This window comes from Tauraco erythrolophus, chromosome 9 (assembly GCF_009769465.1).
Source record: "Tauraco erythrolophus isolate bTauEry1 chromosome 9, bTauEry1.pri, whole genome shotgun sequence".
In the NCBI taxonomy this organism is placed as follows: Eukaryota; Metazoa; Chordata; class Aves; order Musophagiformes; family Musophagidae; genus Tauraco; species Tauraco erythrolophus.
This window is the reverse complement of record NC_141473.1, coordinates 8,360,827-8,375,842: the sequence shown is the minus strand read 5'-3', so window position 1 is coordinate 8,375,842 and position 15,016 is coordinate 8,360,827.

Genomic DNA, 15,016 nt, shown 5'->3' with positions numbered 1-15,016 from the left:
CCCTGAAAAACCTGGAGAACTACTGGGGACCGAAGATCTACCACTCCTTGGGACCTTTTCTCTTCAGCAGTTTCTCTTGAGGTTCCCCAAGCTGGAGCACTCTGTTCTTTCTGCCCCTCTGTTTTTTCCTCCCCCAAGAACATCTTGTCCTGAAGGACATCAACCCTTTAGCAAGGCTTCAGATTCCCCTCGCGATGGTGGAGGTTGAAACCAATTTATTCTGTGTTGGTGCACTATTCTCTTAATACAGAAGAAAAAGCAGCTTAATTAATTCAGCGCATTCTGCCAGCTCTCGTGGGGAGATGGGAGGGAGAGGGGGTTGTAAAAGAGTAGAAAAAGACTCATCAGCACTGAACATTGGCAACCTATGGACATGTTCAGAGGTGGAATATGTTCCTTATGTGGAAACCAAACTGTTCCTTGGTTTAACCCAACTGAAGAGAACATCCTCCAGCAATTTCAGTCTTAGTCCAACATGCAGAGGCTTGCTTTCATGTTTAAAAACCTTTCAAATGGCACTTGTGCTTCTTGCCCAGATTAAAAGACACTACCCGATTGTGCTGCCCCAGAAGCATAGCATGAACCAAATTTTGATGTGGAGAATCACTGTTTTCTGAGTCCCTGAAACCTGATCATAGGTAGGATAACAGAGAATAAATATGTGAATTAGTAAAGGAGACACCCCTTGCTATGCTGTTATAGATGTGTGGGGTATTAAAATGCTAAGACATTTCTTGTCCAGCTTCTCTCAAGAGGGAAAACAGATGTTTTTCATCTTGACAATGGTACTAGTGTCTTCCCCTCATTACATTGTGTCCCTCCCTGTGCAGCTCCCCATGGCAGCAGCAAGTGCAGCAAAGCGCACAGCATAGAAGTTTTATTTCTGTGTTTTCCTCCCCGTCTACACTGTCCACGAGGGTTATAAGGTAACACTTATTTTGTCTCCAGTTTTTCCCATCTGTGGTCAGCCTTACAGTGGTAGAATAAGAGAGTAAGGCTTAATTAGTGTGATGTGAATTGTTTGTCCTGCATCAGGCTGTGATAAGTCCAGTTTTCGGTTGCTCCTGGAAAGTCTGTCTTGGCTTTCTGGAGCTGCAGCGCAGGAGGCAGAGGATCCAGCTGCAGAACGCTACACACTTTCACACTTCATTCATGCCATCCAGTCCAAGGAGGAACACATATTCCTTCTCCAGGAGAAACAGATATGGGTTTACCCAGAGGACGTGCAGTCACAGACACCAGAGTTGTCATTTGATGTCGGGTTTCCATGTACCCCACGTCCCTTTGACATCGCCTGCCTCCTTCTGCCTTGACTATTTGTCTTGTCTAGAATTTGCCTTCCCAATCTCAGTACTTCCTGCTGAGGAAACCTCAACAAGGCTATTAACTTCCTAACACTGCAGAAGAGTTTCTCCTTTGTCTTTTGTTCCTTTACCTTAGTATAAGCAGATTCTTGCCTACACAATTGTTTTGACAGTCATGATATTCTCTACATTATCCTTTGCCATAGCCACTTCAGCAGCCCATGTAATTTTAACAAACACCTAACAGAACCAGGACGTTAAAGTTGACAATAGCATAATAAAAAATCTCCTTTTAATAATGAACTGGAGCTGCCGTCATCTTGTTTTAGCAGAGTAAAATCTCTCCCCCCCCCCCCCCCCCGAACACTTTACAAAGCTATTACATAAAATGCAATGTTAAATGAACAACAAATTACTTTCCCTTTAGCTAGCTTTTAATGCTAATGGTGCTATTTATTCCTGACCTTTTGAAATATTAGATTTTTTAAATGACAACATAAAAAGAATTCTTGTTTGAAAACGTAAGCGACTTTAAACCACATGTTATTACTTGTAAGTATAGCATGCACACGCATCATTCATTTCGGTGTCCCATTTATGGCTAATTGGTATATATTTCAGTTGACATATATTGTTCTCCTGCAAACGTGTCAAATTCCTTAACGATGTCAGTGACAAAAGCATAGTGCTTGAGATATATAAATTACGCTTTTTACCATATAATCATTCTTATCTATTGGGAATGCTATTTGTGACAAATCGTGTTCAAAAATACAGGCTAAATTGATTATTTTTTTAAACTTTAATATCGCACCATTCATGGCAAGTCTTTGATTGAATCTTTAAATGTAGAAATGTTTTGATTTTTATCTGCATTATTTTGCAGCTTTTGAAAAGCTCACTATATTTATTAAAGGAAGAGCAGCACAGCGCAGATCTTAAAATGTATCTTTTGTTATCAGCATAAGAAAACAAATGGGCTATAATTGTGGATATGGAATGAGTAATTTGGTGAACAACGCTTTGTGCTGTAGTTTAGGTTTTATAATTCCTGCCAGAAATTACTATTATTTTGTTGGTGGGCAGCATTGCAATCAGAATTTTAAATATGGGAGCAACTTGGGCCACGTATTTTCATTACATTTTAGATTGCCATGTGCAAAGTATTTCTCTCTTATATTACAAACCATCTGAGAACAATAAAAAAAAACTTGAAGATTTCATGTGACTAATTATTACTGAGATATAGCAGTGCTCATTGTTGTCTTTAGACAATGCTGTCTATAGTCATTACTTTGCTCCATAAATCAGTAGGATAATGAGGTTCTATCTTTCAAGAAATATTTGAGCGTATCTTAATTTGGCATTGATGAATTTTCCTTCCCCAATCTCTTGAGTTTTTTTTTAATCTAGTTTGTCACATTAGAGCTTTCATCACCTAGCCACGCTGACACTGTTTATGTATGCATATTTATTTCCATACCTTTCTGGGATGTGGCCTCAGAGGTTGCAAACAGGAATTTTATGATGTTATGCCTGAAGGCTATTTTGTTTTTAATTTGAGTGTAAATCACAAGCTATTTTGCCGCACCCTCATACTTCAGAAATATATACTCCGTATGGTTGTACTTAATTGTGAAAAAACAAGGCTAAACTTGTTAAATTCCTGTTACTTTTAAAAATTGGAAACTGTTTCTTTGACAAAGAGATATTTACTTATAGAAAATACTGTCTTTTGAAAAAAAAAAATTCAGATACCCATTTTTTCCTCTGCAAACCCTCTCACATTTGAAGACAATGAAAGGATAAAATGTATCAGCATTTTTAACCATCAAAACAGGAGGCTTCAGTAGGGGACAAAGGAAGGAGAAGATCAATGTGATGCTACCACAGCCCTAAACAAAAAAATACTAACAGTGGCCTACATGTCTCTTCTAAATTGTGCCTGTATATAAATAGAAAGAAGATGCAAAGAACTATTTAAATTAGTCTAAATGTTGTGTTCAATCACACAGTAACAATTGAGTGGCTACTACACTTGCTAGCGTACTGAAGACAAGTATTTCATGAGAACGAGAGACAAAAGTTGCATTCAAGTCCCTCTTTGTGCTGTTACTATTGTTGCATGTTACTATTGTTGCAGCACATATCCTATGAAAAATCCTACCTTTAATTGCATTAAGTGGATAATTGCTTCACATCAAACCAAGTAGGGAGGTGAAGGTGAAAAAAAAGAGGATCTAAACTTCCGAAGCAATGCACTTTTTTGCATAATATTTCACATTATTATAATTTTTGCATATGATTTTAGATAAACATAAGTCTCACTTGATTTCATTAAAAAATAACAACAATGAACAATACTGGCACTCAGGTGTCTCAGTTTGGGGTGTGCAATTTCAAGTCTAGATTCCTCCGGGAGTACTGATTATTCTCTTTGGGAAGTGAGGTCTCCTGTGAAAGTGGTACCATGTCTCACTCAGAAGAGGTTCTTCATGGCGGAGGAATATAGTCATCACCTTAATTACGTGCGATGCAAAACACACAACAAGTATATGTACATCTTGCCTGAGATGGTGGCAGAGCAGAAGCCATCCTCTCCTTCTCTGAACACCAAGCACTGTGTTTGCTGACCCAGCCTGAGTTGGGCTACAGAAACTTTCAAAGCAGCTGCTTAAAAACAACCCCAAACTCTTGTTTCAGACTGACAACATTTTCCTTACTGTCCTTAATACCTTACTCAAACACCAACCATCTCTCGTTCGATGAAGGAATAAAAATCAACAGGATAGAAACATGAAAGGTTCTCCACCACCTTCAGCTCTCCTCACCGCTGCTGTCAGTCCCTGGGAAGGGTCTGTGGCTTGACCTCATGTCTCTCTCTAACCTTTTTCATTTCCCCTTTGCTTGCAGTTTGGAAACTGATGTCATCTGACCCCTTTATATCCCTGCAGAGGCACAGTAAGTTCATTGGGGAGTCAGAGACGAGGGTGTGTTTGCTTCCCTTCAACCTCAGTCTGCAATCATCCATCTCCAAACCTGCATCTCCCTCAGAACACAGGGAGGGAGAGTCTGGGAGAGGAGGCTTCTCCACTTCGTTAAAAAGAGATCCTTAATCATAGAATCATAGAATGGTTAGGGCTGGAAGGGACCTTCAAAGGTCATCTAGTCCAACCCCCCTGCAAGGAACAGGGATATCTCCAACTAGATCAGGTTGCTCAGGGCCTTGTCCAACCTGGCCTTGAACGTCTCCAGGGATGGAGCATCCACCACCTCTCTGGGCAACCTGTTCCAGTGTTCTACCACTCTCATAGTAAAAAATTTTTTCCTAATATCCAACCTGAACCTACCTCCCTCTATTTTAAAACCATTACCCCTTGTCCTATCATAACTGGCCCTCCTGAACAGCCTCTCCCCATCTTTCCTGTAGGCCCCCTTGAGGTACTGGAAGACCGCTATAAGGTCACCCCGGAGCCTCCTCTTCTCCAGGCTGAACAGCCCCAACTCTTTCAGCCTGTCCTCATAGGAAAGGTGCTCCAGCCCTCTTATCATCTTCGTGGCCCTCCTCTGGACCCTCTCCAACTGGTCCATGTCCTTCTTATGTTGGGGACTCCAGAACTGGACGCAGTACTCCAAGTGAGGTCTCACGAGGGCAGAGTAGAGGGGGAGAATCACCTCCCTCGACCTGCTGGCCACGCTCCTCTTGATGCAGCCCAGGACGCGGTTGGCCTTCTGGGCCGCAAGAGCACATTGCCGGCTCATATTGAGCTTCTCATCCACCAGTACTCCCAAGTCCTTCTCCTCAGGGCTGCTCTCGATCCAATCACCACTTTGCTTTGATTCAAAAAGCAGTCAAAACGTCTTCGCTGGGTCATGAATCAGCCTCTCCGTTCCTCCCACTGAACCAGAATTACAAACCCTCTCCTGGTGGCTGTGACCTAAAGGACATTGAAGGGCAGTTCATAGCAGCGAGGTACCCTTCCTTGCTGGGTCTGAAGGGACGGTGCCATGGCAGCAGCAAAGGGCACATTTTTGTTGCAAAGGGCGATTGTACGAGATTAACAACTTCTTTTTAACAGAGGAATATGTTAAAAGTGAACAGTGACTGCACTAAAGAATAATTCTCCTTTTGACCCATAGAGAAAGAGGTGCCTAATGAAAATATATGATCACGGACAGTGTGAAGATAACTGTCTGATCAGATAATGGAATTGTTTTCAGTGATAAGAATGAATCCATTACTAATGCAAATAACGATAATAATTATAATTTGCAATACAGTAAAAATCACCTAGTCTACCTCCTCCTCTGACAGGAGACTGTATAATAAATTATAGGCTGAGAAAAAAAAAAATTCAAAGGGATAAAGGTTAAAAGATTAAAAAAAATTCTGAAACTTAAATGCTTAACAGGGAAGTCAAGACCTGAAAGCAGAAATTGGTGCTATTGAATAAAGCAATTGTGAAGAACGAGATATTATGGAATTGATTAACAAACCAGAAACCAAACGTTTCCTCGTATCACTACCTCTTGTCACAGATTTCAATAACTTTGAAAGAACAAAAAATTGAGAGTTGGCGTATAACAAGAAAATTAATTATTTAAATATAGCTGAATATGCTAATAGTACTCTGGGAAGATGAATATAACTTAACACACAAAAAGCCCCCAAGAGGATTCAATAAATTTGGGAAGTTTCACCAGTTGTTTTTGCTTTGCTCTGGTACCCAAAACACGTCCAGCTGTTCCAACGCTCCCAAGCAGGCCATTTGCAAACCATACGTATCTACAGGGCAGATCTTTTGGGGTTCTCTAGGCACACTAAGTTGCTCATACCAATCTCATAAGCTTCTTTGTTCCTGTGAGGGCTTTTGGATATGGAGGCGACGTGAAAAATGCTTCATTTCACCTTTTGTGGAAGAGTAGAACAGGGCAGATGAAACAAATCTTGTATCATAGAGGTTGCGCTAGAGTGAGCTGTTTTATTGTTCACAGCAATTCTTTCTCCAATGGATAAGCAGAGAGGAAATAAATAGTGCTACACAGGGCTTACCATACATTGTTGGCATCATGTCAGTTATATAGATTTAGGTGATAAAGCATTGGGAATCTATGGAGAGAGCATGTGATTCTTCCACGCCCATCAATTTGATGTAAAATAGCAATTAAATGACTGAGTCTAAAGTACTGTCTTCCAACACTCTTCATTTAGATCCTTGGTTTCCAAAGCATGCTATGTCCCGTAACAGCCACATAAGAAGAGCCGTGGATTTTAATGATGGGGGTGTGTAAGGGAAATTTAAAGACCAGAAGTGCTGACACCTAGTCAGAAGTAGGAGTGACTATCAGATGAAAGTCAGTTTTAACCTCAGAGTGGAGCCCGTTTTTCTGCAATAGTAGTATTTTATTGTATTTTAAGATCACAGTTAAAAGCTCAATGTATCCTACCTAAACTTCTCCAGCAAGTCGTTCAGGAGGTTAGAGATTTCTCACTCTCTCTGAAGTTTTTCATTGCAGCATTCTTCATGTAGCTGAAAAGCTCAACACACTTCAGGTCAGTAAAGCACAAGTAGTTTGTCAGAACTTCAACAGTACAGGAGTTAAAGGAAAATGCTTTAATAATGCAAATTCTAAAAGCAAATGAGTGCAAAACTCACAGTATGTTTCATAACCATGATGTGTGGTTACCTCGTAAGTGTAATTTATCAAAAACACACCCAGCTAATGTAACTACTGTAACAAGCTCCTAAGGTTTAAACACGCACCCCTCAGATTGCACACAAGAAGGCCTTTAATCAATGTGTGCAGAAGTCGAAAACACAACGTGCCTCAACTACTCACATCACATTTCATTTTGATGCTTAGCCAGGGTTTTCTGTTTCATAGTGGGATGTGCACAGTGCAAGTCCTCCATATGTGCACACACGGAACAACTTCAGCATCGGCTGCCAAATGCCCTTCCAGCAACAAGATGTTTATCTGCAAGAAACCAGCATCCACTGTCTAATCCTCAAAGCTGCCAACAGAGCTGTAAAAAAAGATCACAGGTCTACAAAACGTGACTGAAAGACCTGGGGTTTTATTAGAGAATTAGATTCAGGGCAAGCATGAGACTAAGTCTTCAAATATGTCAAAAGCTGTCAGAAGCAGGAATGGGGTGAAACGTTCCTGTGTCCTCTAGGGGTAGGACAGACACAGAGAGTCGGAGTTAACGTTATGTAAAACTTTAGAAAGGTGAGGACAGCAAGACACAAACACACTGCCTGGGTAGGCAGCAGCATTGCAGCACCAGAAGGCTTAAAAACAGATTAAATAGAAGTTATGAGTTATCTTAGGCAGAACTAATACTGTTTTGCTGCAGTAAGGTGAAATAGTTGATGTCTGAGGTCCTTTCCAGGTACATGCATCTGACAGAGCTGCAATTGCAGTCAGCAAAAATAGTGGATGGATCTGCACAGAGATAGAGAGGAAAAAGAAAAAATCTAAAGCCACCATTAATGCTATGTACTACCTGACTCTGAAGGAAAGAAATGATAAATGCTTCTATGAGATGTGATCAGTGTATTTTGGCACCCCCTCAGTCCTGCAGAACCTCTGATAAGCGTATGCCACTTTCTGAACTTCGGTCTCATCTGTATAATCCCTAAAACAAAATAAAATAACTCTGAAGGTAATTTAAATGTGTTTTGGTACAGCCTCAGTCATATTACCTGATTCTTCAAATGCTTTACACAATTATCAGACTTAAATGCTGACCTTGTTGCCCTGAGCTGACAAAATATCTATCCTCCTTCCCACCTATGTACTACTTACTAAGGACTTTTTTCGTGGACAAGGCAGCTAGCTGTGTGCTCCCAACAGCCTGCGGATACTGCTGCCATCTGGGACCTCTGCTTACACAAGGAACCCAGGGAGAAAATTATATGAAAGAGGATGCTGGAGAAACACACTTAAATAGAGGAATGCCTGCAGATGTCATGCAGGAACAGCATCTTTTCTGCTGAATTCAGTTCTGTTCACAGTTAATTCCACTCCTTTTGAGGAGCTGATAGTCATCTAGATAAAATGTGTGTGTCCACGTGTCAGTGGGGGAACAGGCTGAGAAAAGAGACCCATCATGATTGTCACTAGATAAAAAGTAAAAGCTCTGTGAACAATACGTTATACTGCAGTGCTTTATCTGCAGCCTTGGTACGTGTTTGCAAACACACAGTGATGGCACACGCACGGTGTGCAGTGTGCTTGTGTGTGGGAAGCATCGGGTCAGCACTGAGGTGGTTCTTTGTGCTACAAGGAAGAGGTTATGTTCAGTCTGGTGCCCGCTCTTATCAGCTGATGGCAGATGGAAGTTCCTACTAGAGGTGCAGAGCTTATTCCTCAGAGGGAAGGAAATACTCCTTGTTGTCCTTAGGAAAGGGAGAGTCACCTGACTCCTTAGATTACTACGGTTTAGCAAACTCTGGCATTCAGAGCTGTCAGTCCCACCACTGCTTCGTACTTTGAAACCTTCCTTGATCTTCAGTCTCCTTACACTCAATCCAGTATTGTCCTCATTTTACTTGTTGACTCTGCTTCAGCACACAATATTCCCAGAGTAAGCTTAAATTGTACTTTTCATTTCCCCATGTTTATGTAAGCTCACCTGTGGACACTGATAGAAGGATCATAGTGGTTGCAAACTACCAAGTTCTTAAAACAATTATTTGCCATCAGATGGTGGCTAACACTATGTCCTAGTTTGGTGACTTCTGCTCCTGGGATACAGCATCTAGTAAAACTTTTCCCTATTATTACAGTTCCTGAAAAATGAGAAAATAGATACTATTTCAAAATTATTGCCAGCACCACACAACTGTATGTTAAACAAAGATATGTAATTTCTTGGTTTGCAGAAAAAAAAATACAGTTAACTGACTAACTTATATTACTGCACTTAGTCCCCTTATATCAGTGAGATATGTACTCAGCTGCTTTTGATTTACCCCTTAGTGATGCTGAGATGATCTTATTTTTATCCAGCTAGCTCCTCGAAATCTATTTACTTTTGAAAGTGCATTTCTCTGGCTACAAAGGATTTGAGGGCTTGGCTAACAGCCAGACTCAAAGCTCCCCTGAAGTCAGCATGAACCTTTCTGTTGAATTTAATGAGATCAAAACCAGTCCCTAAAGAGTGGAAAGGCTCCCTCACATAAGCGTTCATGTCATTTCCCTGCACTGCCAAAATTTACACATAGGAAATTGCCTCCTGGCTGCCAAACAACAGCGTCGACAGGACACAGGTGACGTTTTGTTTCAGACTGCCCAGGTTTGTAAGCTGTGTGCTGTTAAAATAGCTGTTGTGTTCGGACGCTGGTGCTGGCCGCTGGGAAGGGGTGCATGAAGCAACCTAGGAAGGAAAGGAGTAGTGATAAAATTAAGAGCTGTAACCCAGGAGTGTTCTATAGCAGTAGAAGGTTATCAAGGCAGAATGGGTTTCTGGGACACCCTTTGTAAGGCTGAATTCAATGAAAAATGCCAGTGCAAGACAACCTTTGGTTAAGATGGAAGAAAAAGGAAAAAAAAAGCCTGGACTGCATTTCAGCTTGAGATCATGCATTTCAGAGTCAAGGCTTGTTTGAATTTGGGCATTATGTTTCCAAAAGAAGATATTCAATCCTCTGATCTTACTTCAATAAAGGGGTCTGAGAAAATGTTAGGAAAGAATGAACTTTGAATAGGGAAACCAGGGTCTCGAATTCTGTAGGAGTCCAAAGAACTGGGAGGAAAGCTATAGGAGAACTACCAAGTGAGATTAATGAAAACATGAAGGACATCCTGTGTTCACCAGTGGCTAGTAGTTAAGGTCACAGTGAAATTTGTTGTAAAGGTAGGAGTTAAATTCTCATGTAATAAAAATGACACAATTTACTACTAATACTGTGTTTACTATTAGAACAGTGATCTCACATTCTGGACAACTAAGACATAAATGTTCAGTGGAGTAAAATTCAGAAGAACTGAAAAGTGTATTCTCTGGGAATTTAGACTTCAAGGTTTCCTTTGAATGGTTAGTTTGTTTCCTAAGAACTCAAAATGTACATCTATGGAACTCTACAAGAAAAATCTCATGTACCAACTCACTTTTTAAAGCTGCCTTATACATTAGCAAAACTACTGGTGCTGCTATAGCCGTCTTCGAGCTTCTGTATTTAGCTTTTCCAAGATATGAGGAATATGCTTCCCGCATTGCCTGTGTACCTCAATCCAGCAGTGTAGCAACATTTGTGCCAGATTTCTGAGCATGCAGCTAATGAAGTCAATGAAGCCATCTGCATGTTTAAAAAAAGACAAATCGATAAGCACATCCACATATCAAGTCACAGGTATGAGAAGAGAATTGTCAGGAACTCAGAATCACAAATACACCACCTCCCCAGAGGCCACTTGGCACTCCTGACGTTTTGTGTGATGCATTTTCAAGATGGCATAAGCCAGTTTTTGCTGCAAAAAATTGCTCCTTGCACCTGTGGGACTGCACAGGCTGTAGTGCACACTTCTCCCTTTGTTTAAAAATCCACTTTCAGATCTCTAATTTGAAGGAACAAAACCACAAAATTCTGTCCCTCCAATAACTTGTTGTCACTTTACTATGGTCCCACCACAAAAATGTCTCTGTGTGTTAGAACAGAGCAAGGGACAAATGAGAACTAATAAACCAGAATTTATTCCTTAAAAAGTAAGTACGTATTTTCCAACATCAGTACCTAACAAGATTGGCAAACAATAGGCCTGAATCCCAGTTACACAAAGAATCTGCTGTTCTCATTGATTTATTCAAGCTGCGTCTCTTGAAAATCAGGCAGCTCTTGCACTGAGTAAGAGGACTCAGAATCCATTTTCCTTAAGACAGCTGTCTGGGTGATGTTTAATGTAGCTGCTTAGGAAAATGAGAGAACCTCTTCGGGGAAGTTGGACACTGCTGTCACAGAGATTGTTTGGAAGCTGTTTTATTCCATGGCTACTAACATGAAAACACCATCTGCAAATTTCAGTAAGGATCTATGTGATCCTGGTAGAACCAACAGAGGTTTTTATACAAACTCCTTCCTATCAAGATGGGGCTGTAACTTTTAACATAAACACATTCATACAAGAAAACTTTTAAGATTTAGAAAAGTCCAGCAAAAGGGCCAAATTCTGCCAGCGAGTGCACATACATGAACCTCCTCTGGAAACCAGAGCAATGCGTTAGAACACTGAAAGCAAAATTTGGTTCTTAATGTGCCCCTGAAGACTGTAATTATATTTCCCATTGTACTAGTAACATTAATTGAATGTTTAGCTGAAATCAAGTTCATTACGAGTTAAATACAGTACCTAGCCTATTAGGATGGTGTTTATAATTATAGTCATAAAGCACTTGTAAAACATCTTCATTGCAGCAAATAGTTGGGGTGTAGTGGCTGCTACGCATCTCAGCTCATTCTCTGCATCTTTGCGTCTGAGCAGCATCGCAGACCAAGGTCACACGCACCACTCAGTCCTCTCCATCCCTAGTGCCTGCACCGCTGAATTTTAGTGGGACACGGCCTGCAACAGTTAGCACAAAACATAGTGCTGCACGACCTGTTACACAAGTTTTGTTCAGTGCAGCAAGACCTTACTAAATGCTCCTAGATCTAGAAACGCACAATAAACATGTCCACTCTCATGCAAATACACCTGGCTATTGGCCAGCTTATGGGCCTGATAATACGATTTTAGCAATAAACCAGCCTTTGACAAGGCCTAAGAGACTATAGTCCTCTTTGATACATCAATTTTTATATTTGAATTCCTGGCTCTCTGAGAGCATCACTGCAGAAAACACCTCATCTGTTTTTGGTATTGTCCAAAGTCTTTCTGTCTTAACTCCAATAGACGCCCTACTCAGAGCTACACCGACTTTGGTGGAAGCTGAGCAATCCCCAGCAGCGGACTTCCACCTTGAGTACATACGGAGTCCCCCTAGAATGGAAACGCAGCAGCCTCCCGTCAAAGAGCGGTGTGTGCTGCGCAGGGGCCTGCAAGCCCTTGGTCAGCACTCTAGGACATCTAAAAGGTTGAAGAAATCTGAGAAGCAGCACATACAGCTGATGGCACTTCTGCTCAGTTAAGCGCATGAAGGAGTATCCAAACACAGGTATAACCACTTGGCCTTTCTCACTTTCAACATAAATTAGGTTTCTTTTTTCATAGCCATTTGCATGAAAATAGTAACGACCAAAAAGAAAAATTAGTTCTACCGTGTTTTATTTGACATGGTTGAAGACACACGAACACTCAAGATACAATCCAGACAAGTTGTGAACAGCTCCAAACATCAGTGAAATCTGAATTTATCTTGCACAGAGGTGAACAAGACCACAATGGTTGGTTTTATCATATAGTTTAAGACTATTTCAAGCAGGTGAGTACTGTGACGTTATGCCCAACAACTTTTATACTATTCATCCGCTTAAGCCACTTCGTATCATAAATATGCAGCTTATCTTGGCGATTAAATCTCTGCAATATATAATTAGCCTTCTCATAATAATGCATTAAAACTCCTGTATTCAAATATTGGTATATTCATACCAATGTAAACTGTCCTAACCATCACTGCACATTTATCATATTCTAGCACAATTAATCGTTCTATCACACTTAGCTGCTAACTTTCAGCCTAGAGTTAAGTAACTTGGACCCAAACTTGCAAGCTGTTGCTTATAGCAAAACTTCTGCCAAGTCCTTCTGCTTTCCCTTAGGATAGCAGGCCTTGTCTTTCCAACATTAATTTGCACAATGTCATCTGAAACCCCTACCAAAAAAATGCTCTGCAGGGAATCTCCTGCAAAAGTATCAGAGCTACTATTCTAAAAATTACTCATTTCCTAATAAATTTCATATTAATTTCACAGCCTAACATCCTTTATCAAAATGGGCATCCACATGCCACTTGCGATGTAAGGTTGTTTAACTGGCTTATAGACTACAGACCACAGCATAATATTCTACTTAAAATTCTAATTCCTTAGAGAGACAAGCTAATTTTCCATTCTTAGATTTAAAAAGGGCAACAAGGACAGCTGGGAGTTTGTTCAGTAGTTCAGTGCTTTGCAAACATAAGCTTGATAGTGCTCTCAACAGACTCAATGAGGAAGTGCAAAAATATGCAAACTTCATATTTTACAGTGACAGTAGAGTCATTTCAGCAACAGACTCCTGCTTGGATCCAGTTGGAATCTTACAAAAGGGGAAGGAGAAAGGACAGAGAATCACTACTGTGTGGGGAACTACGCTTCAGAAGAGCTGCAGAAACCACCCTCAGCATTCCCTGCAGACAGGCTGAAACCAGCACAAAAATCATGGGCCACCTGATCTTGCAGTTTGCCTCCTCTCTGGGGGACAGACAGGAGGTCGCAGTCGTTTATTAGACCAAGCTCTGTGTTAACCTAAGGCCACCGGAAACAAATCTGTGCAGAATTGGACCCATTCAGTTTAATACAGGACGCAAAGACACTGAAGCCTACTTTATAAATTTTGTGTTTTGGTAGGTGGTAGTGGTAGACAGAGACTGGGTCTTACCTGCAGCTATTACAAATCAGTGTTGCCTGGCTTTAGAAAGTAGTTTTGTGTTTGTTTTAACTAGGGAAGATCCTTAACAAAACTCCAAAACATAGTGAAGAAGCTGTATATCCAGATCATATACTTCAAATTTTAGCTTGGTTTTACAGGAGGATTCATCCATTATTATGATGAACTGTTGGAGATGGAATGGTCACCATCTGAAACAAAGAAATGAAAATCCCAGCAACATACTCGTGCATCTGTGTAATATGCTTAAGTGGTACGACTTGCGTTGCAGGAAGAATGTTGTATTCTCTGACACACCAACATTTCTTTCCTATTATTATAAGATCAGCCTTTTACATTTCATATCTCACCATCTTTAAAAGCCTATAATTACAGAAGCTGATTGAGAAACTATGTTATTTAAAATTAACAGCTGAATGAAATCAAGAGGCAAAGAGCATTTTTATACAAGAAAATAGCACTGTAGAAAGAAAGAGTCTGTACAATATTTAAATATTGTATATACATAAAATTATATTGTTCATAACTCATCTTAAAGTTTCTCTTGTTTGTAAACCATGGAAAGCAACACGCAAAAATCCCAGTATTTAGCTTTTAAAGCATTTAGCAGGCAGCAGGAAACTGAATGCTAGCAAGCACACTTTGTAATTATAGAAAGTATCCAGCCAGATAACTGTGACTAGCATTCTCCACAGTCTTTTTTTTTCTTCTTTTTTTTTCCTAAAGCTGAATGCAGAACAGATTTCACATTCAACTAGGGAATTCTGCAGAAGACACAGAAAACTCAATGGCAAAACGCAGTAGACCAGTTCTGCAGCTCTTTACTGTGGCAAAACTCTAGGTTAAACACAGAAAGCTTACGTGCAGGACTGGAATGTAAATTAGTGAAGTAATTGATAAAGCCTTCATTTCTGACAAGTGTCGGTAATGGATTTAACTCATGCTCAACTTATTAGAAAGGAAGGTTTAATTTAACAATTAACATTGCAAAGTTTCAAAAATGTAATGAATTCCAGCAGGTAATCACGCAGCTCTGTATAAGTGCTCTGAAAGTGTCACCATTTCAGGGAGATTCTACACGTTAGTATCAGTCTGCCAATTTGGAGTAGGACTTG